The sequence below is a fragment of the Benincasa hispida genome, chromosome 2, assembly GCF_027475165.1.
Source record: "Benincasa hispida cultivar pf3 chromosome 2, pf3_genome.v1.1, whole genome shotgun sequence".
Lineage (NCBI taxonomy): Eukaryota > Viridiplantae > Streptophyta > Magnoliopsida > Cucurbitales > Cucurbitaceae > Benincasa > Benincasa hispida.
In genome coordinates, this window is record NC_143479.1 from 29,203,175 (window position 1) to 29,229,986 (window position 26,812).

A 26,812-nucleotide genomic window follows, 5' to 3' on the forward strand; every position below is an offset into this window, starting at 1 on the left:
GTTTACAATGCTGCTATAGTAAACCGACCATTTTTTTAAAAAAAAATCTTTAGATTCTTTACTGAAACCAAAATTTAATCAACAATGCCAATGAAAAACGCATAAACTAACAATCCAACATGAAATTCATGCTCTGATACCACTTATTAGCATAAATTCTTTATATCTATATTGAATAGATAAACCCTAGGATCATTCATGTCAAATTGTCAAGAATAACATATTGGATTCTATTGCAAAATTGATGATAGCTTCAAGATGATGATGGATGACTATGGTCTTCCTCAACCAAAATTCCAAATGCCCTTAGTGGAATCTCTATCTAGATGAGATTCAAGAAAGACTGAATGCTTATTGTTTTAGTATATCGGGGACCATAGCCCTAAGATCTCTTTATATACTAATTCAGTTAGGGTTCCCATTAAACCCTAATTAACTAGGAATCGACTTCTACCCATTAAGTCCATACTCAATTAGGAATTTAGGGCCTTAATTAATTAGATCACATAATAGGGCCCAATCTAATAAAATAACCCAATGTGATAAATTATTAATCCATATACATAGCCCATACTTTAATTAAACATATTATTATTTAAATATGTTTAACATAAAAATCAACTTATAACAAATATATAATGAACACGGTAAAACCCTTAGTGGATCCTTAATGGGCTTCTTTAATACGTTGTCTTCACACCCCTTGCAAGCTAATGTTCAAGGCATTAAGGACATTGAGCTTAGTTCTAAGACGAAAACTAGCATCAGAGAGTGGTTTTATTAGTATATTAGCTAGTTGAACATTTGCAGGAAAATGCTGAACCGAAATACGTTTTTGTAAGACAAGATCACTCACAAAATATGTCAATTTTCACATGTTTAGTTTTCGAATTTAAAATAGGGTTTGCATTAAGATGAATTGCACTCAAGTTATCACACCAAACAATTGGACGTTGAGGCAAAGAAATACGTAGATCAGAAAATAATGTATTAAACCAAATTAACTAAGTAACAGTTGTAGCAAGACATCAGTATTCAGCCTCTATGCTGAATCGTAAAACTATAGATTGTTTCTTGGACCCCATGAAATAAGATTACCACCAAAGAATATAAGAAACCCGAAAGTCGACTTACGATCATCCAGATCTAAGGCCCAATCCGCATCTGCATATCCATGAAGAGTTAAAGAAGAAGGAGCAGACAACATTAAACCGTGTCTAATGGTCACTTTCAAATAACGAAGAATGCGCTTAACCAATTGCCAATGAAGCAATGTAGGAGAATGCATGAATTGATTCACACTATAAGAAATCTCTAGATGGGTTAACATTACATATTATAAGGCCCCAACAATACTTCTATACAAATGCACATCACAAAATTTCTCGCCCTGTCTGGAAGATAATAAAGGGCCCACTAATCATAGGTGTAGTGATGCATTTTGCTTAAACCATACCAATTTTATGAAGTAAATAAAAAATATACTTGGGTTGTGATAGAAATAAACCAACCATTAGAAGGATATGAAACTTCAATACCTAAAAAATAACTAAGAAGCTAGCCAAGATCTTTCAAATCGAACCTAGCATTAAAAGACTAAATCAAGCTAGAAATAATATGAGAAGAACTACCAGTAATAACAATTCCTGTGTTTTATGCCCTAAAACTCGTAGATAGTAAATATAAATAATTGACTATCATCAATAAATAGTTATAAATCTTATTTCAATAAGTCTTATTGATTGTGTTGTATGCACTTTGTTTTAATAACCCTAAATCCAATAAACTTACATCTAGACTGTCTTATGAGTCTTGAAATGTATGTGAAGACATACAGGGATTAATGTTCAAGATACAGTGCTTAAAGGGTCTATAGTATAAGGATAAAGTTCGGTACCTTATCCTAGTGACACTATGGATATAACCCACCTCGTATTTGATACAAATGCAACGATCCAACATCTTCATGTGGGTGACATATGAGTGGGGGTATCCTATGCAATAAGTTTGCGTAAGACCGAATCGTGAAATAGTAACCATTGGATGTAACTTTGTTGACTAGTTAGGTTTCTATTTCAATAGGATGACCTAGGGAACTTAGTCTTAAGCCTGAGTCTATTATGAAGTCTTGTTAACAATGTTGGAGTTGATGTCCTAAATCTCTCTTGTATTCTCGTAGTTTGTAAACAAATTATTATCAATAAAATAATTGTTATTTTATGTGCATATACTCAATCCAATAGACTAAGATCTTAGGTTATTATATGTAATTTAAACATGTATGTAGAGACATACAAGTGGATCATGTTTAAATAATAAAATGAACAGTTTGTAGTAGATGAATAAGGTTGGATATCTTGTCCTAGTGACACCATGGATATGACCTGCTTGGTAATTGTTGCAAGTGTTGTAAAGTGCTACAAATAATCTGATCCTGATCATTCATGGATAGATATGTAAGCATGGGTATCCTATATGAAGAGTTTGTATAATATCGGACCACGAAACAAATAATCTCTCTATATAACATCATTGCTAGAAGAGACCTACATTTCACCAAGATAACCATAGGTGACTTGATCTGAATCCTGAGTGAGTTGTGAACTTCTGCCTATAAATGCGGTTATTTACTTTGCATGGGTGAGAGTGGCCAGTTTCACTGACTCAATATGCCTGCCATTTTGGTGATTCGTCTGATTAGGGAGCTGGGAACACAACGACACAAGAATGAATTCACTCCTTCCCTATTATTAGGGTAAATAGAGAAATTGCTCCCTTAAGGGCTGATTCTGGGGTTTGAACAATGAGATGCCTCATTCCTTTATGATCAAAGAGGGATTCGATTATAGTTGAACTATGACTTATTGTTCATTAAAGTGATCAGTGATGCTTCAGAAGTTAGATGTAACTATAGGGGTAAAAACAGTAATTTTGGCCTAGCTGTACTTACAAGCAATTTGTAAAGGATTAATGCATTGTTGATTGGTTATATTCAATGGACGCATAAATATATCTGTAGTGCAAATAGTGCAATTATCGGTCTTTAGTAGAGTGGAGTAGCTGACAGTTAATGAAGGTTGATTAATTTAATTAAAGAGTTTAATTAATTAATCAAGTACCATTGGAGCTTCAATCTATAGGTCCATAAGGTCACTCCTTAGCTCAATTGGGATTAATGAGAATCAAACTAATTTTGGATTAATTTGAATTGTTTAAATTAATTAAAGAGAATTAACTATATGAGATATAACTAATATAATGTATATGATACACTATAAAGTTTTAGTGGGAGAAATAAATATTTGAATATGATTCAAATATTAATTATATGAATATGATTCATATAAAAACTATAGGTGAAATTTAATGTGAATTTGATTCATATTAATTCTATAGGTTGTGTGAGAGATTTATAGGCCATAGGTTATATTATATGTGATATAATATAAACTAAAGGTTATATGTTATATGTGATATAATATATAGTTTTATTAATTAAATTGGTTTATTAATTCTTTTTATTTAAATTTTAAATTAATTTAAATATTAAATAAAAAGGAGGAAGTTAATTTTGTAACCTCCTTCTCTTTAATCTCTCATAACTTCTTAGTACGAAGGTGGGGGCAGTTTTTACGTTTGAAAGAAGATCATTTTCCTCCACACTTTGCATTCGAGTTTGCGGCTCTCTCTCTCCATTGGTGAAATTCTCTGCAAAAGGTTTATAGAGAAACTTTCACAAAAATTCCCTTCCTTTTCTAAAATTATTCCTATGCACATAAATCTACATTAGTTCTCATCCTTAAGAATAACAAGGAATGCCTTGTGGTAACATCTGGTTCTTGATATTTCGGTGTTCGTGAGGATCGAGGGAAGTGTTTGAAGATCCATTCGTGTTCGTTCGGTAGATCGGAGTGGAAATTCAAGAAGAAAATTGTTCTTCAAGGGTAAGTTTCGAAATTCACTTTTTCCTCTTCAAAGCATGTTGTAGTTTTATTTTTATGTTTATTCTGAAATTTATTTCATGTTCTCTGTTTTTTGTGATTTTCAAAATGGTATTTTGAAATGTACGGCGTTTATACACTTCCACCTAGGATTCAATCCCTTCATAGAAGGATTGTTCTTTGATTGTATGGGTGAGAGTAGCCAGTTCGCTGACTCAATATGCCTACCATTTTGGAGACGGGACCAAGTGGGGAGTTGAGAATGTAATAATAAAAAATGGATTTCACTCCTTCCCGACTTTAGGATAAATAGATGAGTGTTCCCTTAAGTGGTGTCTCCAGGACTTGAACAAAAAGCTCTACCCTCTCACTGACCCGAGACGGGTTTTTGTTTAATGGTTGGACCATAAATAGGTTGTTCATTAGAGGAGCACGGGTACTTAAAGGTAAAGTAGTAACCTAGGGTAAAACGATAATTTTAACCCAGCTAGTGTTATGAAGACTCGTGAAGGACTACATGATGTTATTGGTCTATATCCATGGACATAGAAATATATCTGCAGTGAGAAGAGTGCAATCATGGGTCTTTAGTAGAGTGTACCCACAGTTAACGAATATTGATTAATGTGGTTAATGAGTTTATCCAATTAATCTCAAATGGTTGAAACTTCTAATCTGTAGGTCCATAAGGTCTCATTCTTAGCTCGTAATGGGAATTGAGGCTGTAATGCCCCAGTCCCAGGATTCGGAATCCGGATTCTGAATCCTGGTCCAAATCCTGGGCCTGAGGCATTACAGATGGTATCAGAGCGGAACCTCTCCTAGTAAGATGTGGTTCGAGGACGAACCAAGCGAAAGTTGGTGGATATGTAACGACCCGAGTTCAGGAAGGGTACATGAATGAACCGATATCACATCTGAATGAGAGGGATCCTAAGGACATGAAAGTATGGTTAAGAAAGGCTTAAAAAAGAATTGAAAGTTATTACCTATACCAACAAGGTGCACCTTCCTTTTCGGTGGCTCAATCATAAGAACTTCAAAGTTATGTGTGCTTAGTTTGGAGCAATCCTATGTTAGGTGACCTCCTAGGAATTTTCCTAGGATGTATGTGAGTGAGGACAAAACATGCTAAAAGGACCCGTGTTGGTTTGTGGGGACAACTTTCACTTCTAGAATCATTCAAAGTAAGTGAGAATGATGTAGCCAGGTCGCAGGGGACGTAGGGGAATGTCGGGGCCATCAGGTGCCGAATCCGGATTCTGAATCCTGGTCCAAATCCTGGGCCTGAGGCATTACAGATGGTATCAGAGCGGAACCTCTCCTAGTAAGATGTGGTTCGAGGACGAACCAAGCGAAAGTTGGTGGATATGTAACGACCCGAGTTCAGGAAGGGTACATGAATGAACTGATATCACATCTGAATGAGAGGGATCCTAAGGACATGAAAGTATGGTTAAGAAAGGCTTAAAAAAGAATTGAAAGTTATTACCTATACCAACAAGGTGCACCTTCCTTTTCGGTGGCTCAATCATAAGAACTTCAAAGTTATGCGTGCTTAGTTTGGAGCAATCCTATGTTAGGTGACCTCCTAGGAATTTTCCTAGGATGTATGTGAGTGAGGACAAAACATGCTAAAAGGACCCGTGTTGGTTTGTGGGGACAACTTTCACTTCTAGAATCATTCAAAGTAAGTGAGAATGATGTAGCCAGGTCGCAGGGGACGTAGGGGAATGTCAGGGCCATCAGGTGCCGAATCCGGATTCTGAATCCTGGTCCAAATCTTGGGCCTGGGGCATTACAGAGGAAATTAGTCTTGAATTGAGTTTGAAATGTTCAAATTCACTTATTGATCATTTGGTTGGAGGGTGATCAATTGGGAATTGCGGCCATAGAGTGACAACCATAATAGAAGGACGATCACCAGTGAGCCATAACGCAATCATGATAGCTGTCGGCATTTAAACTCTATAAATAGCCTTTTGGACCTTCATTTCAAGACATCTGAACTTCTACCTCAAGGCAGAGGTTTGCGATCACAGATGAGAGGTTGAACAAGATTTTTAGTGAGAATTCTTCACCTCCACAAACCAGACCGAGTGATGACCGGAGCTTACGCTGGAGATAGAGCTCGAAAGAGACATCTCCACCATTCATCCATGGCACCACCGGCAGCTTTGACGTAAAGTCCTTCATTTCTCTTCTAACCTCTATATTGTATTACATTTTAGCTTAAGATATTAAGATAATTTGAAATTAATGCATCTCTTGATTCCTTCAATGCCATATTCTTCATCATCTTTATCTCTATCATTGCTTATCTTCAGCGTTTATTTATCAAAAGTGATCGCATACTTAATAGTGTAGCCTAGAGATAGGACGCATGTAGCAATCTACCGAGAGGTGTGCGTTGTACGAGTATAGTGAGTTAATCCTCTTTGCTTGGTGAAAGGCTGCAGTAACGCTTGTCTATGGGTTGTTGCATTGCTTATCTATAAGTTAAATAGTCGTGTCTAACTGCCTGAAAAGGTAAAAGAGGGAACACACTAAAGCAAAGTTTGCATTGTTCCTAGAGATAGGCACAATCTTATGCTCGATGCAACGATGCACTATAGAGATATAGTCATGTGGCTGACCAACGAGAGGTGTGCGATGCGTTAGTGTGACGAGCTGGGATTACTCGGGCGATTTAAGATAATAATGGACGAATGAAGCATATATAATGCAAGACAATCGCACAAACTTCGCTGACCTACGGTTGTTATTATCCCTAATGAACAATGAATACCTTGCTTAATGCGTCCAACCACTTACCCTCCTGGGCAGTTGATTGTTGCTAACTCCACTCATAGACAAGTAATGCATTAGCCTATAGACAGGCGTTACAGCAACTTCACACTAAGCATATAAGTCTACTCACATACTCGCACAATGCACACCTCTCGGTGGGTTGCTACATGCTTCATATCCCTAATCCACATGACTAAGTATGCAATACCCAAGCAATCCCACTAAGTGTTGCAATGAAGGTAAAGATGTTAAGCAAGAAGATGGATATGAAGTCGAAGGAATAGAGAAATGCATTGAAAAACACATTGTATTAATTTCTTAATTCAAAATGTCATACAATACAATATAAAAAAAGAAAGGAAAAAGGAATGACAGGCTGGAAGCAACTATATAGAAAAAGAAAGGAAAAAGGAAAGACAGGCTGGAAGTAAAAATTTGCTTCCAGCGGATGCGCATCAAAGCTGTCGGTGGTGCCATGGATGGGTGGAGGAGCTAACTCTCTCGAGATCTAACTCCAGTCGAAGGCTCCGGTTGTCACTCGGAATGGATGAAGGAGGTGGAGAACTCTTAGTCGTCTTCTCATGCGTTTGTCTGGATCACAAGAATCCGCCATAGGCGAACCTTAGGCGAAACCTTAGATGAAATGGATTTCATCTCATCGGCTTCTATTTATAGAGCTTGGGTCGCCGACAGCATTGATTGGACTACTCTGAGTCTGACATTCGGCGCGTTAGTCCTTTTCTGAACCTCTGCCACTAATGGCGTGGTAGGTGAAATTTCAACATGAGCTTTGGATTTTTTCGAGGTAGATGCGTTGATGCGTTCATTCCACCTACCTTGCGTTGATCCGATTAGAAGGCGTTGTCGCATAGCTGCAATCATTGAATGGCCACATTTTCCTAATACCGCAACTCTACATGATGACCGCAATCACTTGATGAGCGCAACTTCCATGTGATGGATGTATACGGCTGATTATCGCAACATCCATGCGTTGATCGATGCTTTGCCTTACGATGGAGTGTTTCTCCGCATGCGGTCATCTATGTGATGGTTTGGTTTCCGTGTTTGCATTCATTTCCTGCATTGGCTACAAAAATAGAACAATGAACACATAATTAATACAAAATAATGGGTTGGCTGAGATTCGACATGCTGATCGACGCAAGCTCATATTCTTGTGAATTCCTATCATGATCAACGCATATTCTGCCTAACAACCTTCATAATTCTAAGTAAAAGGCCTAAGATGACATGCATTTCTGCATGTCATCAGTCGTGTCCGTTCGTTTGCGTTCGAGTGCTGCTTTGAGCGCATTAGAGATTGATCGAAAGAATCCTTAAAGAATAGTTCTTCAAAGTTACGCATACTCTATCCCTTGACTTTTCTTATAGCATGTTGTAATTTCTATATACATAATCTATTCGTTTCCTTTTAGACTGTAATTGTTATGTTCATTCTGAATGGGATTTGGAACGATCCACTTTCGCTGCTCATGGAGATCTCTGTTTAAGATTTCCTTCAATAAGCATATAGGTTGGACATCCCCAAATTCTTAAGTGGTGTAAACTACCTTTACGGCCTCTCCACAACTTCAAAGGTGTTCCAAAAATACTCTTCAATGGAACGTCGTTCAAAATGTAAACAGTAGTCTCTATTAAAAATCCTCAGAACGAGTCAGGAAATTGAGCATGACTCATTATAAACTAAACCATGTTCAGTAGGGTTCTATTTTTCCTTTCCGAAACAAAATTCTTCTGAGGTGTACCAAGAGCAGAGTGTTGGAACGTTATTCCATGTTTTATCATATAGTTCTGGAATCTTAAGTTCATATATTCTCCACCACGATCAGATTGTAGTGTTTCTATCTTTTTACCTAACAAGTTTTCAACCTCAGTTTTATATTCCTTGAACTTTTCAAGTGCTTCAAACTTGTGTTTCTTTAGGTATAGATATTCGTATCTTAAATAATCATCTATAAAAGAGATGAAATATCCATACCCTCCTCTTGCTTTTATGTTCATCGAAACACAGAGGTCTGAATGTATAAATTTCAAGGTTTCTTTGGCTCTATAACCCTTTCTACTATTGTTGGATTACAGAAACATGCAGCGAAAGAAAACATGATCATTAAGCATTCTAATTCCTTAATTTTGACATCAAAATAAGCATATTCATAGGGTATTATGAGGGTTTCAACACATACCTTTGAAGATTCTTTTCAAACACGAATTTGAGCTGCAATCTTCTCCAATTGAATTCGTATACCACAAAGAGATCTTCTTTACTATTCTCAACCTTGAATTTGAGTGGTGACATTCACAATTGGGCTGAATTATTGAAGGTTTTGGTGTGGGTTTGAAGAAAGGGAAAAATAGTTTTTGTAGAAACTAGTTTTTAGCGGCCTCCTCTGTCTTTCAAAAACAAAATTGAAGAGTTTTGTCATTCCTTTTCATATAGGCACTCAAGAGATTAGTTGATGCCACTTCATATGCATGAAATTAATGGGCAATGTGTGTGAATTGGAAGAATCCACCTCCTACTAAGAGAAGTTTGGATATTCCACTAACAACTTAATTTTCAATTTTAATTAATTCCAAAATTAACTAAAATCTAATTTAATTAATTCTTAATTAATTAAATTAAAATTTTCAAAATCCAATTTCTCAAATTTCTCCAATTGAAAATTAATTTGATTTTAATTAATTAAATATATTTCATTAATTTAATATCAAATATTAAATTAATCACATACCTAATTTTAAACATGAATCCTATTCATGTAAATATTATTTAAATCAACATTTAAATATTATAAACTCTCCAATTTTGTTTAATTTCGATAAATTAAACGTTAATTAATTGTATCGAATATAATTATACAAACCCTAATTTTAATTTGAACCATTCAAATTCAAACCCTAAATTCAATTTGAACATTTCAAATTGAAACTCAATTTAAACACTTCAAATTGATATCATTCCAAATTCATTCAATTTACTAATTCAAGATGTTCATGAAGGAACTCATTTTTAAAGAGATCCATGAGTAGAAGCAGATCGTCCAAATTCTATTTAGATTGAAAACACAAATCTACAGTAAACATACAGATTATGCATTCTAAGTAAAACTACAGCATGCTTTTTAAATGAGAATTAGGGCTCAAAAGATTATACCTTTGAAGACTTTCTTCAAGAATCTCACAAACCAAAAAGGAAGACACCACCACTTAGAACCTTTGGTATACTCAGTGTGAGAATCCAGAAGTTGTGGGCTCTGATTATTTTGGTTAGGAGAGAGTTTTTGAGTTATGAGAAGGAAGACAATTGAGGAAGAACACTATCGTATAGGAGTCTTCTCAATCGTGTAGTCTATATCTCTATGGTATACTTTCTATAAAACGTGTAGCCTTGTTATGGAAAAAATTAAATCTTATTTTATTTATCCCATTTGTCATAAAAACTGCTCAACCACCTCAAAATAATAAATAATATAAATAAATATGATAACCAACTTATCAATAACTTATGTTTTAAAATTGCATCATATACAATATAAACTATAGTTCATTTTCTTTATTTTATGGCATTTAATATAAATCACATTTATATTAAATTTAACAACTATGAATCTCATTCATAGAAAATATATTTGAATCACATTCAAATATTTATTCCTTCAACTAAACTATAATGTATCAAATACATTATAACAATTATATCATATATAATTAAATTCCCTTTTCTTAATTTGAACAATTCAAATTAATCCAAAATTTAATTCTTAACTAAATCCTTTTGAGCTACCGAGGGGACCTTGTGGACCTGTAGCTTGAAGCTCTAAAGGTACGTGAATAATTAATTCAACTCTTTAATTGCATTATCCACCATCCGTTAACTGTCGGGCATTCCACTAAGAACTGACAATTGCACTCTTCGCACTACAGATATATTTCTGTGCCTATTGGATATAACCAATCAACAGTACGATGACCTTTCACAAATTACTCGCAAGTACAGTTGGACCAAATTACCGTTTTGCTCCAATAGTTACATCTAACTCCTTAAGTACCACTGATCTCTCCAATGAACAATAGATCATAGTCCTACTATAACTAAACCCCTCTCATGCCAGGAGAGAGTGTGGCGCCACATTGTTCAAGATTCGAAATCAAGCCTTAAGGGGGCAATTTATCTACTAACCCCTGCATTGAGGAATGAGTTGAATTCTATCTTGTGTAGCGGAGTTCGTAACTCCTCAATCCGATGAATCCCCAAAATGGTAGGCTTGTTGAGTTGGCGATCTAGCCACTCTCACCCATACAAATCAAAAGACCGCCCTCATAGGCAGGAGTTCACAACTCACTCAGGATTAAGGTCATGTTACCTTTAGTCACCTAGTGAAATGAAAGTCTCTATTATGGACAGCGTTACATAATGAAACTAAACATTTCATGGTCTGATCTTATATAAACTCCATTATATAGAATATCCCCACTCACATGTCTAATACATGAATGATTAGGATCAAATCATTTGTAGCACTTTACAATATTTGTAACATCTACAAAGCGGGTCATACTCGTAGTGTCACGAGGATAAGGTACCCAATCTTATCTATATACTACAGACCATTTAGGTTATCACTTAAACATGATCCACCTGTATGTCTCCACATGCATGTTTAAGTTACAACAATAACCTTAGATGTTAGTTTATTAGTTTGTGGTTAATGTAACTAAAATATCATATATTTCATCGACAAAGTGAATAAGATATCATATATTATAAATCACTTACAAGTTTGTTCATACAAGATTTACAAACTATAGAACCCTACGAGATTTAGGGCATTAATCCCAATAGTTCATGTTTTACGAGCTAGTAAAGGGACCTTATGGACCTACAGATCATGAGCTCCATTGATTTGAGATTAATTGGCTAAAACTCTTTAGGCCGAATTAATCAATATTCGTTAACTATCAAGTCACACCACTATAGCTCGATAGTTGCACTATTTCACTGTAGATATATTTATGTCCACTTGATTTAACCATAATCAGTAAGTCGATCCTTCACAGGTTATTCGTAATAACGGTTGGATCAAATGTTGTTTTACCCCCGAAATTCTGTCTTGCTCTTTAAGTTCCACTGATCATCTAATGTACAATTGGTTTGTGATCCAATCACTAAACTTGATCTCTCTCGAGCCAATGAGAGGGTGGGGCCTCTTGTTCAAGCCCTGAATTCAGCACTTGAGAGAACAACCTTCCTTCCATCCCTAAATTGGGTAGGCATGAATTCCATATTGCACCCTATGTCCCCAGCTATCTACCCGATCCTTAACCCTAAATTGGGAGGCTTATTGAGCTGACGCTGTTGATTTAACCCTCACCTATGCAAATCTATGGATAATCCCAAATAAACAGGAGTTCATAGTTAGCTCAGGTTTAAGATTGAGTTACCTAGGTCATCTAAGCGAAATAGTCAGTCTTAAACAGTAAACAATATTATAAAGTAAGAGTGACTTATTTCTAGGTCCAATCTTACTCAAACTCATTGCATAGGATGCCCCCACTCCTCATGTTAATACATGAACGAATCAAGATCACTTTGTTTGTAGCACCTTACAACAAATTGTAACAACTACAGAGTAGTCCGCATCCGATAGTGTTACCAGAATAAGGCACCCAACCTTATTCGTATACTATAGATCATTTTGATTATTTACTCGAACCTGATCCACTTTTATGTCTCCACATAAAGTTCAAGTATTCATATAATAGCCATGGATCTTAATTTATTGGATTTTGTCTTTACAAGTGCAATTTACAAATTCAATAACAACTTTATTGAAGAAATGTTGAATAACATCTTTATTGATAATATAAAATGTTTAACTCTTCAAACTGCAAGTTTTAGGACATACAACCCAACAGGTTTTTTTGTCTTGCCTTTAAAGCATGACTCACACATAGGTAAAGAATTTTCTTCTAAACTATTTAGAAGTCCATTTTTCACCAATCTCTCAATCTTATTAAGATTAATGTAACCTAACCTTAGGTGCCAAAGGTGGGAATTTTCTATAGAAAAATCATTGGTCTCTAAGCATTTGTTGTCGTTCTGAACATTTTAATATTTATGACAGCCTTTATAACTAACTACCTTAGTATATATAAGTTACTTTCTTTTGAAGAAAAACCTATCTCCATTCCCATTTTTAAAACATTTTACTTCCAGAGAATGAGAGAGAATAATTTTGCTCAATCAAACAAGAAACAGAGATTAAATTCCTTTTCATATTAGGAACTACATATACGTCATCTAATAACATATATCGTTTCTTGTCCAAAAGTTACTTAAGTCTGCCTATGGCAATAGCAGAAACAGCCTCCCCAATACCAACTCGAAGAGTGGTCTCCTCGACTACCAATTGTCTCCAGGAATTAAATCCCTAATAGGAAGAACATACGTGATTAGTAGTCCCTGAATCAACTATCCAATCACATTATTCTATATTAAGCACGACTCCAATCACATTATTCTATACTAAGCTCGACTACCAACCGACTTAATAAGGCTACCATTTTGAGGATTTGTCTGATTAGGGAGCTTGAAACACATCTACACTAGATGGAATTCACTTCTTCCTATTCTTTGGGAAATTTGATAAATTGTTCCTTTAACAGCTGATTCCAAGTTTTGAACAATGAGGCCTCAACCTCTCACTGAATCGAGAGGTGTTAGTTTATAGTTGAACTATAAACTATTTGTTCATTAGAGGAATCAATGGTACTTAAGGAGTAAGATATAACTATAGGGATAAAAGGGTAATTTGACCTAATTATAGTTGTGAGCGATTTGTGAATGGTCGACTCACTATTGATTGGTTATATCCATGGACTCAAAAATATATCTACAGTACAAAGAGTGCAACTATCGGTTCTAATGGAGTGATCGATAATTAATGAATATTGATTAATTGGATTAAAGGAGTTTAATCAATTAATCTTATATCATTGGAAATTTTAATCTGTAGGTCCATGAGGTCCCTTGTTAGCTCACTAAAAGATAGTAATAAGGAATGATTTAAATTGTTCGAATCATATGAGGGATTTTTATATTAATGAGATTAATTTTATATAAATATGTAATATTTATATGTTAATTAATTCTATATTAAACTTGATTTAATATATTTTCTTAATTAATTAATTAATGATTAATTAACTGTTTAAGAAATAATGGAGATTGAGGGTTAGCATAAATATATGATATTTTTTATGATAATTAAATGTATATAAAATATTTAATATATGGTTATTTAATTAATGTGTCAATTAATTAAATAAGAGTTATTTAATTAATTAGCACTAAGGGCATAAGAGGAAATTCTTTGAGAAGGGGTCAACCATTCTCCATATAAATACATCCTTATAGCCAATTTAGGTAAGTTTTTTACATCATACAAAAAATTAGCCTCCATCTTCTCTCTAACTTCTCTCTAAAATGCTCTACCGTTTTCCTCCTCAAAGTTCTAGGAGACCACACTTCCATGTTCTCTGAATTCTATAGAATAGTAAGGTAACGTCATTGATGGTGTCCTTCTAAGTTGAAGAAGTTCGAGATTATTAACAACGGTAGAAGAAGAAAACTAGAGGAATCAACAAAAGTAAGTTGTGATTTCTCTTATTCTTCCTTTTTCAACCATGCCTATGGTTTCTTGAATGTTGATCCTAAAATTACATGTTTTATTTTACTGTTTCTGTTTCTTTAAAAATCAAATTTCTAAATGCAAGGAGTTCACACGCTTTCGCTTGGGTTTTGATCCCTTCATCACGAACATTTCGTGTTACACCAAGGGTTGGAACTAGAGGACATTCCTCAGTCGAGACGAAGTTAAGGTCGTTAACCACGAACATAGTTTTAATCGATTCTTTCCAAGTTGTGTAATTGAATTCGATCAATATTTCAGCATTAAGAAGTTTCATTGAAGTGCTAGTTAATTTTGTTGATACAAAAAAAATTACTTATTTTGGACACTTATGCAAAAATTCATTTTAATCCTAATAATGAACCCAACATTGTTTCATTATGCAATGATACTCCAGTGATTTAGAACAAAAGACATCAAAGGGTGGTCAGTCACCCCTTCCCTAAATTGAGACACTTTTCAACCATCATTACACCAGAATAACTCTTATTCCTATAACGATTAGTCACCATTGATTTGGTCAAGAAATCATTAACTTACTTAATGATTTTTTTGTAAGTGTGGCCCTTCATTATAGACACAAGAGTTTCGTCCCAATGAGCCAACTGAAAGAAAAAAACTGATTGGGGAAAAAACTAAAGTGATCCTATCCAGAAACTATTTCTGAAGTTTGCTCCTGATATTGACCTAATGCACAAACCATCCAAAGGGGGACACTTCCCATGGCACCTCGAGGCTATGCAAGAAGGTCTCACGATGCAAACCAATGAAGGAGGCCGTAGGACATCTTGACACTTATTCTTCTCTCACTTACTATAAACACTCTCTCCATTCACCTTAATATTGACTCATGCAAACACCATCGAAAGGGGGACGCTCTCAATGCGCCTTGAGGCCAAGCATGAGTCTCATGTGAACTTTTAGGGTGAACGTGAATGCAAAAAACTTGACACATCATATATATCTTTTTCCTCCCACTTAGTATGTTACAAAAATGGGTTTATTAATTTAGTAAGAACCGGCTAATTAATTTTAACTAAGTCTTTGTTAATTTGCTCAATATAATGCGTATATCGATTATTTCAGCAATTTATGACTTCATTTGTTAAAATTTTTAACAAAGTCAATCACTTATTGCATGCTTATAAAATATTTGTTCAATTCGCCTTCCAGGTCAGTTCCCAGATAGAGATGTTTCGTTTCTGTCAACTTAAATACCTTATCCTAGACAAAATTTTCCTTAGACAAAGGTCTCTTATGAGTAATTATTTTATAAATTTAATCGCTTATTGAAATTCATTTTAATCTTGTTTAACGAGATTATAAATAGGTTAATCTTTTAATTCGTTTTAATTCTATTAAAATGAATTAAAAGATTAACCTATTTATTAGTAACGTGTTTAACATAAATCTAAGTGAATTAATTTTAAACCATTTAAAATTAAATTAGACCTATGTTTGAATGCAACCCTTTATTATAGATTTTAGTTCTAATTTCATTATACTTATAACTATTATAAAATAATGAAAATAAAATCTATAATTGCATTTAAATATATTGATTAAATATAACATTTATATTTATCTAAGTAATGTCATGCTCAATGAAAAAAATATTTTAATTAGAAAATATAATAGTAATATCTCACAATTATTAAGCACATATCCATCATGTCATCATACATATAACAATTATAACCTAGTATGATGCATGAACATGCTTATTATACCATAAATCTAAAATAATATAACAGTTATATTAAGATGCATGATCATGCTAATTTAATCATGCATCCCAAAATTATAACACTTACATTTTGACATGATGCATGAACATGTTTATCCTAAGGTGGAATTTTGAATCTAAATATCATATTTTATGCACCATGCAAAAATAATTTAAATCATACATCTCATGCATAGTTAAATTAACAAAATAGCAAAGTTGACAAGCTATTGGCATTATTAGAAAATTAAATAAAATCTAAAACTCTAGATTTTAGAAAATCCTAAGAGAAAATAGAAAAAGACAAAAAAAAAAAAAAAAACTATTCTATTTAGCGGCGACGACGAATAGACCAAGATTCAAAACGACAATCCAACCGTTTAAAATGAGACCCTAGGTTCCTAAATGATCAAATTTTAGCCCGATCTAACAGTTAGAACTCCAATTATCGACAAATTTGTAGAAGTTGTTCTTGGAAAACCGAACTGTTGTTTCTTTTCCTTTTTTTTTTTTTTTTTTTTTCATATTTTGCCTTTGCTTTCCTGAGTTCTTTTCACAACAACTTTTTGCCACGAAAGACAGGACTTACAGCCTCGATTTACCGAAGAAAAAAAATACCCATAAATACTGGGTTTTACATTGATCTCATCAATTAAGTAATCATCTATATTAAATCCAATTTAATATATGTAATTAATAAATAAATAAATAAACATCACATGTTTATTTATCTCCACTTCTAAAAAATTAATCATTAGTTAATCAATTAAACGATATATTAAATCATATTTAATATAGAATTAATCAACATATAATTATCACATATTTATATATATACATCTCTTTAATATTTGAGTCTTATTCAAATATTTTTCTCTCTTAGTTATAAATCACGTCTAAAATTAATATTAATATCCAATTGATTTGAACGATTCAAAACATTCCTCTTTTATATTCTTTAATGAGCTAACAAAGAGATTTATGGACCTACAGATTAAAAACTCCAATGATATAAGATTAATTAATTAAACTTAATTAAATTAATCAATTTTCATTAACTACCGATCCCTACACTAAAGACTGAGGCAGTCTTGAGTCGACTCTTCACAAATTGCTCATAATTATAGTTGGATCAAAATATCGTTTTACCCCTATAGTTACATTTAACTCCTTAAATACCATCGATCCTTCTAATGAATATACAGTTTATAGTCCAACTATAAACTAACACCTCTCAGGCCAGTGAAAGGTTGAGGTCTCAATGTCCAAGACTCGGAATCAGCTATTAAGAGAGCAATCTATCTATTTTCCAGGAAATGAGTGAATTCCATGTTGTGTAGTTGTGTTCCCAACTCCCTACTCGGAAAAGTCCGCAAAATGGTAGGCTTGTTGAGTCGGCTAACAAGGTCACTCTCACCCATACAAATCAAAGGATTGTCCTCATAGACAGGAGTTCAAAACTCACTCAAGAATAAGATCAAGTCACCTACGGTCATCCTAGTGAAATGTAAGTCTATTCTAGCAACGGTGTTATATAGAGAGACTACTCATTTTGCAATCTGGTCTTATACAAACTTTTTGCATAGAATACCCCGCTCGTATGTCTCCACATGAACGATCAGGATTAGATCACTTGTAGCATTTTACAATAATTGTAACATCTACAAAGCATGTCGTATTCGTAAGGTCATCAGAATAAGGTATTCAGCCTTATCCATCTACTACAAACCATTTAGATTATCACTTAAAATAACTTTAGATCTTAGTTTATTGGATTGAGTTAATGTCGTCTAAACATTAATAAAGTACCTCTTATTTTATTAGATATATAATTTGTCTTTACAAACAACAAGAGACACTCGATTTAGGGCATTAACTCCACATTCATTTTTTAATTTGAGAAAAATATTCATTCAAAGATAAATTTTCCTTCTGCAAAGTCTGTAGTTTAGTTTTCATGCACATTATTTAGGCCATATTTCTTGAATTAAAAATTTGCAAAAGGCATTTCCAAATTTCCGTAACAGTGTTGCAATGTAACACTTACTCAAGAATACCTTCAGTCATTGACCGAAGCAACCACGACGAAATCAAGCGATCTTGTCGCCTCCATTTGGTGAATGCAGAATTGGGTTTCTTAATAGATAAGGGACCTTCACTAACCTGGATCTCCTTTGAAGGGGGTTCAGATTCACCAACAATAAAATCCTCTAAGCCATGTTCTTCTAGGGAAAATTCAATTTGGCATTTCCACAACAGAAAATTATTATTACTTAGCTTACAGTCGAAATTTTGTTGCTAGCATTCGCCAGCTAATTGCTTGTTTCAACTTCCATGTTCGTTGGTGAAGTCATTTCTGTTGAGAAAGATACCCAAAGGTCGAAGAAAAAAAATTAATTGGAATAGAGACGACAGAAAAGGAGAACAAATGAATCAAACTTGATCGTTAGGCCTGCACATTAATACAATGAACAGTTATAGAAATAATTGAGAAGAAAGAATTTTCATAAAGAAGGAGAAACCCTTCTGTGATTTTTCATTCATTTTTCAGTGTGTTATACAAAGAGAGGAAACCTATCGGCAAAGAGAAGGGAAGAAAACTCCTACAAAATTTGAGAATAAAAACCAACTTATAACAAATATATGACAAACACGGCAAAACCCTTGGCAGACCCTTAATGGGTTGTCTTTACAGCTGGCTGTTGAAGGTTGTTTAACAAATGATTCCATCTCTTTTCAAAACGGTTGGAGAGAGAAAATATATTTTTTTTCTATATTTACAAAGCATCCTTAATGTTGGAGAAAGAAAATACATTTGTTATGTATATTAATTAGTTCAGATTTTTTTTTTCTATTTTCAATTGGAGAGAAAAAATACATTTAATATAATTTTATTTTTAATTTAATCCATTTGACGTATCAAACAGTTGGTTTTATGGACGGATTCATTGTTATTTTTAATTATACCTTAGAATATTATATTAGATGTTTGCAATGGTATAACCAATATATGAATCTCAAATACAACTAATTTCATGGCAAGTTGTTGGTTTTTCTGGTGGATTCATGATTATTTTTAAATATACTTTGTGAAGGAAATGAGCAAAGTGGAAGAGGATCGTCCCAATTTTTAATTTTTACAAACCAGAATTTACAGAAATAAATTATGTAAAAAAAAAAAAAAAGAATTTACAGGATGTAAAAAACAGAAAGGTAGAGAGAAATAAAGATTTAAGAAATCTTACCTTTGAAGATCCGATCTTCTTCATGGTTTTCCTCCTTTAAAACAATCACGATCAAACCACGAACAATCCAAATGGTCACCACCAAAAGTGTTTCCTCTGTATTCTCTAAGATGAGAATCCAAAGAGTTGTAGGCTTTTGGAATTTTGGAGAGGGAAAGGATTGAGAATTGAGAGGAAGAAATGTTGGGATTCCGAGTTTTTTTTTTTTTTCTTTTTTAACAAAGCAATCACTCTGATTGACTCTCACCCAATGAACACTATTTCTCATCCGTTCTCTGTCAAACGAAGAAAGAGAAGAAGTCAATCCCAACCACCCACTCACACTATGTGAGAGTTGAGATAGAATAGGGGAATGAAGTTATTTTCCTCCCCGAACAAAATTCAAAATTAAAATAGATTAATTTTAATTTTAATTTTAATATATATATATATATATATATATATTTGTTATATCATATATAACATATAGCCTATGGTTTAATATTGTATCACATACAATATAACTTATAGTTTTAATTCTCTCGACAATGATATTAAGTATAAATCCCATTTATATTAAATTCAATTACATGAATCCAATTCATGTAACTAATATTTGAATCATATTCAAATATTTATTTCCTCTCAAATAAAATTTATATAATAATGTATCATATACATTATAGTAATTATATCATGATAATTAAATAAAATCAATTATATCACATATAATTAATTTTTCATTTAATTTGAACAATTCAAATTAATCCAAGATTAATTCTCATTAAATCCATGTTGAGCTACAGATGGAATCTCATGGACCTGTAGATTGAAGCTCCAATGGTACTTGAATAATTAATTAAACTGATTTGATTAGTTTATTCAACTTCCAGTAACTGTCGAACACTCCACTAAAGATCGACAGCTGCACCCTTCGCACTACAGATATATTTCTATGTCCATTAAACATAACCAGTCAATAGTGCGATGACCCTTCACAAATTCCTCGTAAGTATAACTAAGCCAAAATTACCATTTTTCCCCTGTAGTTACATCTAACTTCTTAAGTACCATTGATCCATCTAATGAACAATAAATCATCCTCCAACTATGACTAAACCTTTCTCGGGCTAGGAAAGGGTGTGAGGCCACATTGTTCAAGCCTTGGAATCAGCCCTTAAGGAAGCAATTGATCTACTTACCTCGATGTTAGGGAAAGAGCAAATTCCTTCATGTGTAGTTATGTTCCCAGTTCCCCAATCAAACTAATTCCCAAAATAGTAGGCTTATTGAGCCGACGATTTAGCCACTCTTTCTCATACAAATCAAAAGACCATCTTCATTGACAGGAGTTCACAACTCACTCAGGATTCAGGTCATGTCACCTATGATCATCCTAGTGAAATGTAAGTCTCTATTATGAATACATTATATAATGAGACTAGTCATTTCGTGGTCAGGTCTTATATAAACTCTTTTGTATAGAATACACCCGTTTACATATCTCAATATGAATGATTGGGATCAGATCATTTATAGTACTTTACAACAATTGTAACATCTACAAAGTGAGTCGTATTCGTAATGTCACTAGAATAAGGTATCAAACCTTATCAATCTACTATAGTGTTGGGTTTTATGTCCTAAAACTTGTGGTTTGTAAACAATAAACTCATTTTGTAAAACGATAAAGTTGTTATTGAATATATGAATTGCTTATTTCGTTTTAGAAATAAATCCAATAAACTAAAATATCCATGACTATTATATGAGTACTTGAACTTTATGTGAAGACATAAGAGTGGATCAGGTTCGAGTAAATAGTCAAAATGATCTATAGTATACGAATATGGTTGTGTGTCTTATTCTGGTAACACTATTGAAACTGGCCCACTCTATAGTTGTTACAAGGAGTTGTAAAGTGCTACAAACGAAGTAATCCTGATTTGTTCATGTGGTGACATGAGGAGTGGAGACGTCCTATGCAATGAGTTTGCTAAGATCAGACCAAGAAATAAGTCACTTTTACTTTATAATATTTTTTATTGTTTAAGACTGACTATTTCATAACGTTGACCTAGGTAACTTAATCTTTATCCTGAGCTAACTATGAACTCCTGTTTATTTGGGATTATTCTTAGATTTGTATAGGTGAAGGTTGGCTCAACAGCGCCAACTCAATAAGTCTTCCATTTTAGGGGTAAGACCGGGTAGATAGCTGGGGACATAGGGTACAAGACGGAATTCACTCCTACTTGCTTTTAAGGATAGTGGAGGGGTTATTCCCTTAAGTGTTAACTCCGAGTCTTGAATAAGGGGCTCACCCTCTCATTGGTCTAAGAGAGATTTTGTTTGTTGATTGGATTACAAATAAATTGTTCATTAGAGGATCAATGAAACTTAAGGAATAAGAGGTAATCTCGGGAAAAAACAGTTATTTGACCCAGTCGTTATTATGAACAACCTATGAAGGGTTAACTTACTAATTATAGTTATATCGAGTGGACACAATATATCTATAGTGAGGGGAGTGAAACTACTAAGCTTTAGTCGAGTGATCCGACTGTTAATGAATGGGGGTAAATTCAGTGTAAAGAGTTTAGTCAATTAATCTCAGATCGTTGGTGTTAAGGACAAACATCAAACACAGTCAGCAGTTGACAAGGTGCCATAACATTGCTGACCTGGATCCTCCTGCCACTGTGGTTCTTCTTCCCATAAATATCAAATTTGTTGCAACGGCCTACTACTATTTTTCTGCCAAGATTCTTTTATTCTTTTGTCCTTATTCACTCACTCAGTGTATATAAAGTGACCCCTCCATACAATGTAAAACATACAGAAATATACAGAGAGTAAGAAAATAGAAATTGATATTAATATCAGAGGCTATCGACTCTTCCTCATCTTTCTTCTTATTCTGTCTCTTAACTTGGTATCGGAGCCTACCATGATGAATACTGAGTCATCTCTGTCATCAACCAGTCTTCCCGTCACTGTCATCAACACCGACAACGTCACAGGCCCTCCGTTGAATCAATTTCTAAACCATGTAACGTCCATCAAAATGGACAAATTAAATTTCCTTCTATGGTAAAATCTTGCCTGGCCCATACTCATGAGCTACAGGCTAGAAGAGTATCTAACCGGAGAAAACCCCTATCCCAGTCGATTTATCACAAAGAAAGTCAATGAAAGCTCTAGTGAGATCTCAAGCTCAGAACCAGGCACAACTTCTACACCTGAAATAGAACACCAACTAAATCCAGCCTATGATGCGTGGATAGCAGTGGACTAGATCCTATTAGGCTGGCTCTACAACTCAATGACCCAAGAAGTAGTAACCCAAATGATGGGTTTTCAAACAAACATGCAAAGGAGCCCTTAAAATGAGTGAGTATTTAACCTTAATGAAGAAATATTTTGACGGACTTGCCCTTGCTCGATCCTCTGTGTCCCCTTTTGATCTTGTTTTTCAGCTACTATCCAATCTAGATGAAGAATACAACCCAGTGGTTATAGCCATTCAAAGAAAAGGCACAGTACTTTGGTCATATCTGCAATCTGATCTCCCTTCTTATGAAAAACGTTTTCAATATTAGCTGGCGGTCAAGATTTGAGTGTCTGGAATATCCAATGTCTCTTTTCTCCCAACCCAGTCTTGGTGAATGTAGTGCAAGGGAATACCCAACCAAGCCTAAATCAGTATCGCAACTGACATGAACACTCTCAGACCTCAAACTTTAGAGAAGGCAGAGGTAGAAACAGGGGAAGGGATCGTTGGACTAATGCCTCAACAAATCGACCAACATGCCAAACCTGTTGCAAGCTAGGCTACACTGTTGATATTTGTTTCTTCTGCTACAACAAAGACTTCAATAATCCCCACCAAACTCACAATCGAGCTGAATCCACCCAAATGCCCTTTAGCTGATCTCAAGATCAAAACACTTCAGCGTTGGTCACTCACTCAAGCATTGCTTCACCTGAAATCGTAGCAGATCCCAACTGGTATGCTGATAGCGAGGCTTCCACCTATGTGACCAGCAACTCCAACTTCTTAACATCTGTCGTGAACTACACAGATACAGATAAAGTAATTGTTGGAAATGAGACTCCACTATAAATTTCTCAACATGGATCTTCAACCATACATTCTAAATCTGGTTTTCTCTCCCTACTAAATATACTTTATGTTCTTGACATTGCTAAGAACTTTGTTAGTGTCTCTAAGCTAGCCAAGGATAATAACGTATTTGTTGAATTTCACGCTGATTTTTTTAAGGTTAAAGATAAGGACTCGGGGGAGAAACTTCTAAGAGGCAAGCTTAAGGATGGTCTTTACCAAATGGATTGCATTAGATCGTTGATAAATAATGTATCTAGCATCAAGGCGATCCCAAGTGCTAACTCGGCTGCTCCGGCTTCTTCTTCTTCACTGTCTATCTTCACTGCGAGTACCTCAATATCCAAGTCTCTCCTACACAGGCGTCTTGGACATCCATCCTCTAAAATTTTGGCCAAGTTAATTAGTGGATGTAATTTAAAAATCTCTGATAATGAAAATACGGTTCTTTTGTGAAACTTGAAAATTTGGGAAAATGCATAACATCCCCTTTTCTCTTTCCCCCTCACATGCACAATCCTCATTTGATCTTGTTCATATTGATTTTTGGGGACCTGCTTCAGTGCCATCGGCTGATGGCTTTCGCTATTATGCTCAGTTTATAACCCTTTGAAACAAAAGAGAGACATTGCCTCTACTTTTCAGAATTTCAAGTCATTTGTCCAAACTCAATTTGACAAAACTATCCAGATCTTGCATATGGATGGTGGTGGCGAATTTAAAACCGTGGCACACATTTGTGACCATTTGGGTATTCAAAACAGAGTATCATGCCCATATACATCGGCTCAAAATGGTCGTGCTCAGGCCTCCATGCCTTTACCCCTCTGGTGGTATGCCTTTCAAACAACAACTATTCTTATTAACTCTTTTCCTTCCCCTATTCATCAGGACAAAAGACCTATGGAGTTTCTTCTTCACACAACACTGGATTTATCATTCGTACAAGTCTTTTGTTGTGCATTTTACCTTAATCTACGGCCATATCATAACCATAAGAACGGCTACCACAGTCGGCAATGTGTCTACCTTGGACCTTCACCAATTTACAAGGGTTTTTGTTGTCTCACTGATGATAGCAAGGTGATCGTCTCACGACATGTCAGCTTCAACGAAGATGACTTCCCATTTTGGTCGGGCTTTGGATCTTCTCCGACCCAAATACCCACTTCACTGACCTAACCAATCACCGGTTGGTTTTCTCAGCCCTCACCACCCTACCCATCCAACTCAATTTCCATAGGCCCAACACCTTCACAGATCGTAGCCCAAATCACACCTAACCCACCTCACCCGGCCCAAATTCCACTTATCCAACCAATAACTGACCTAAACCCAATTTCTTCTTAGTCGCTCTTATCTTCTCCAAGCTTATCTCTCAAAATCTCACACTCTCTATCCCCACTGTCTCTCTCTTCACTTCCCCTATCTCCCGATATACCCCCGTCAATAAGTCAAAATCTACAATCTCCACAATCTACTTCACCATCTCTTTCAACCCCGCCTGCCACACAATCAACTTCTCGGCCAGTCATAAATGATCATCCCATGATCACTCGGGGCAAGTCTGCCATTTTTTGACCTAAAGTTTGGACTACCTCTATATCCACAGACCCCTCCCTACTTGAAACCACGGCTGTCACTCGTGCCCCAGTTGTTCCTTAGTGGTGCTCAGCCATGGTGGCCGAACTTGAAGCTCTGCATCAGACCAAAACGTGAACTCTGTTTCCATCAACCCCTCATAAAAATGTTATTGGTTGCAAGTGGGTTTTTCGACTCAAACTAAATGTAGATTGGTCTGTTCAACGACACAAAGCCCGCCTTGTTGCTAAAGGCTTCCATCAACACCCCGGTCTTGACTTCTTCGACACCTTAGTCTGGTTGTAAGGCCTCCACAATTTGTATATTTCTTTTTTTGGCAGTATCAAACAATTGGGCGCTCCGATAGATTGACTTCAACACTGCCTTCCTAAATTGCTCATTGAAAGAAACAGTATATATGATCCAATACTGTCTTCACCTCAATCAATCTCAATACATTGCTGACATCCTATCCAAATTCAACCTACAAAATATAAAATCGTGCCCGACCCCAATTTCCCCTGGGTCTTTCCTCTCAATAAACAGTGGCACCCTCTTACTCGATCCTTTTCCCTACAGAAGCATGGTCGGTGCTCTTCAATACCTTACAAACACCAGAACTGACATTGCATTTATCGTTAACAAGCTTAGCCAATTCCTCAAAGCCCCTACGAACATCCACTGGTCAGCAGTAAAACAAGTACTTCGATATCTCACAGACACTTTACATCATGGTCTTCTTATACAACCGGATCAAAGTCTCACCATCACTGCTTTCTCAGACGCTGACTGGGCCTCTAATCTTGATGATCAGAAAACCACAGCTACCTACTGCCTCTATCTTGGCTCAACCCTCATCTCCTAATCATCCAAAAAGCAAATGGTTGTAGCCCAAATGAGCACTGAATTCGAATACCGAGCCTTTGCTCACGCTACCGTGGAAATCACATGGGTATGCAATTTACTCTCTGGAATTTGTTTTTCCGCATGTGGTGTACCTATATTATGGTGTGACAACATGGGTGCCCATGCCCTGGCCGCCAATCTTGTCTTCTACTCTCAAACCAAGCACATCGAAATTGATGTGCACTTTGTTAGGGATCAGGTCCTTTGAGAATGCTTAGAAGTAAGATATGTTCCCTCCGACAAACAGCTTGCCGACTGTCTAACGAAAGCTCTCCCTCACGATCGATTCACGTACTTGCAAAGCAAGCTTGGGTTAAACACTTTACCATCTCGCTTGAGGGGGGATGTTGAGGAAAAGCATCAAACACAGTCAGCAGCTGACGAGGCGCCACAGCATTGCTGACTTGGATCCTCCTGCCACCGTAGTTCTTCTTCCCCTAAATATCAAATTTGTTGCAACGGCCTACCAATATTTTTCTGCGAAGATTCTTTTATTCTTATTTATTCACTCATTGTATATAAAGTGAGCCCCTCTATACAATGTAAAACATACAGAAATATACAGAGTGTAAGAAAATAGAAATTGACATTAATATCCATATAGTGTCGACTCTTCCTCTTCTTACTTCTTATTCTATCTCTTAACTGTTGGAGCCCATGATCTGTAGGTCCATTAGGTCCCCTTACTAGCTCACAAACGGATTAGCCTTAGAATAGCATGATAATTTGATTTGAAACGTTCAAATTTGAATTAAGGGAATTAGTAATTATATATGATATAATTACACGTTTAATTTTGGAAT

The 26,812-nt window shown here is 35.1% G+C and overlaps 1 long non-coding RNA gene across 1 annotated transcript; it reads right to left on the reverse strand.

Annotated features, from left to right (window-relative positions):
* Positions 1 to 17,963: 17,963 nt before the first annotated feature.
* Positions 17,964 to 19,602, reverse strand: LOC150037793 (uncharacterized). The gene is made up of 2 exons (XR_016527711.1): positions 19,418 to 19,602; positions 17,964 to 18,528 (listed from the first exon to the last, which is right to left on the reverse strand). It is a non-coding gene; the product is annotated as an uncharacterized LOC150037793 (long non-coding RNA).
* Positions 19,603 to 26,812: the final 7,210 nt, after the last annotated feature.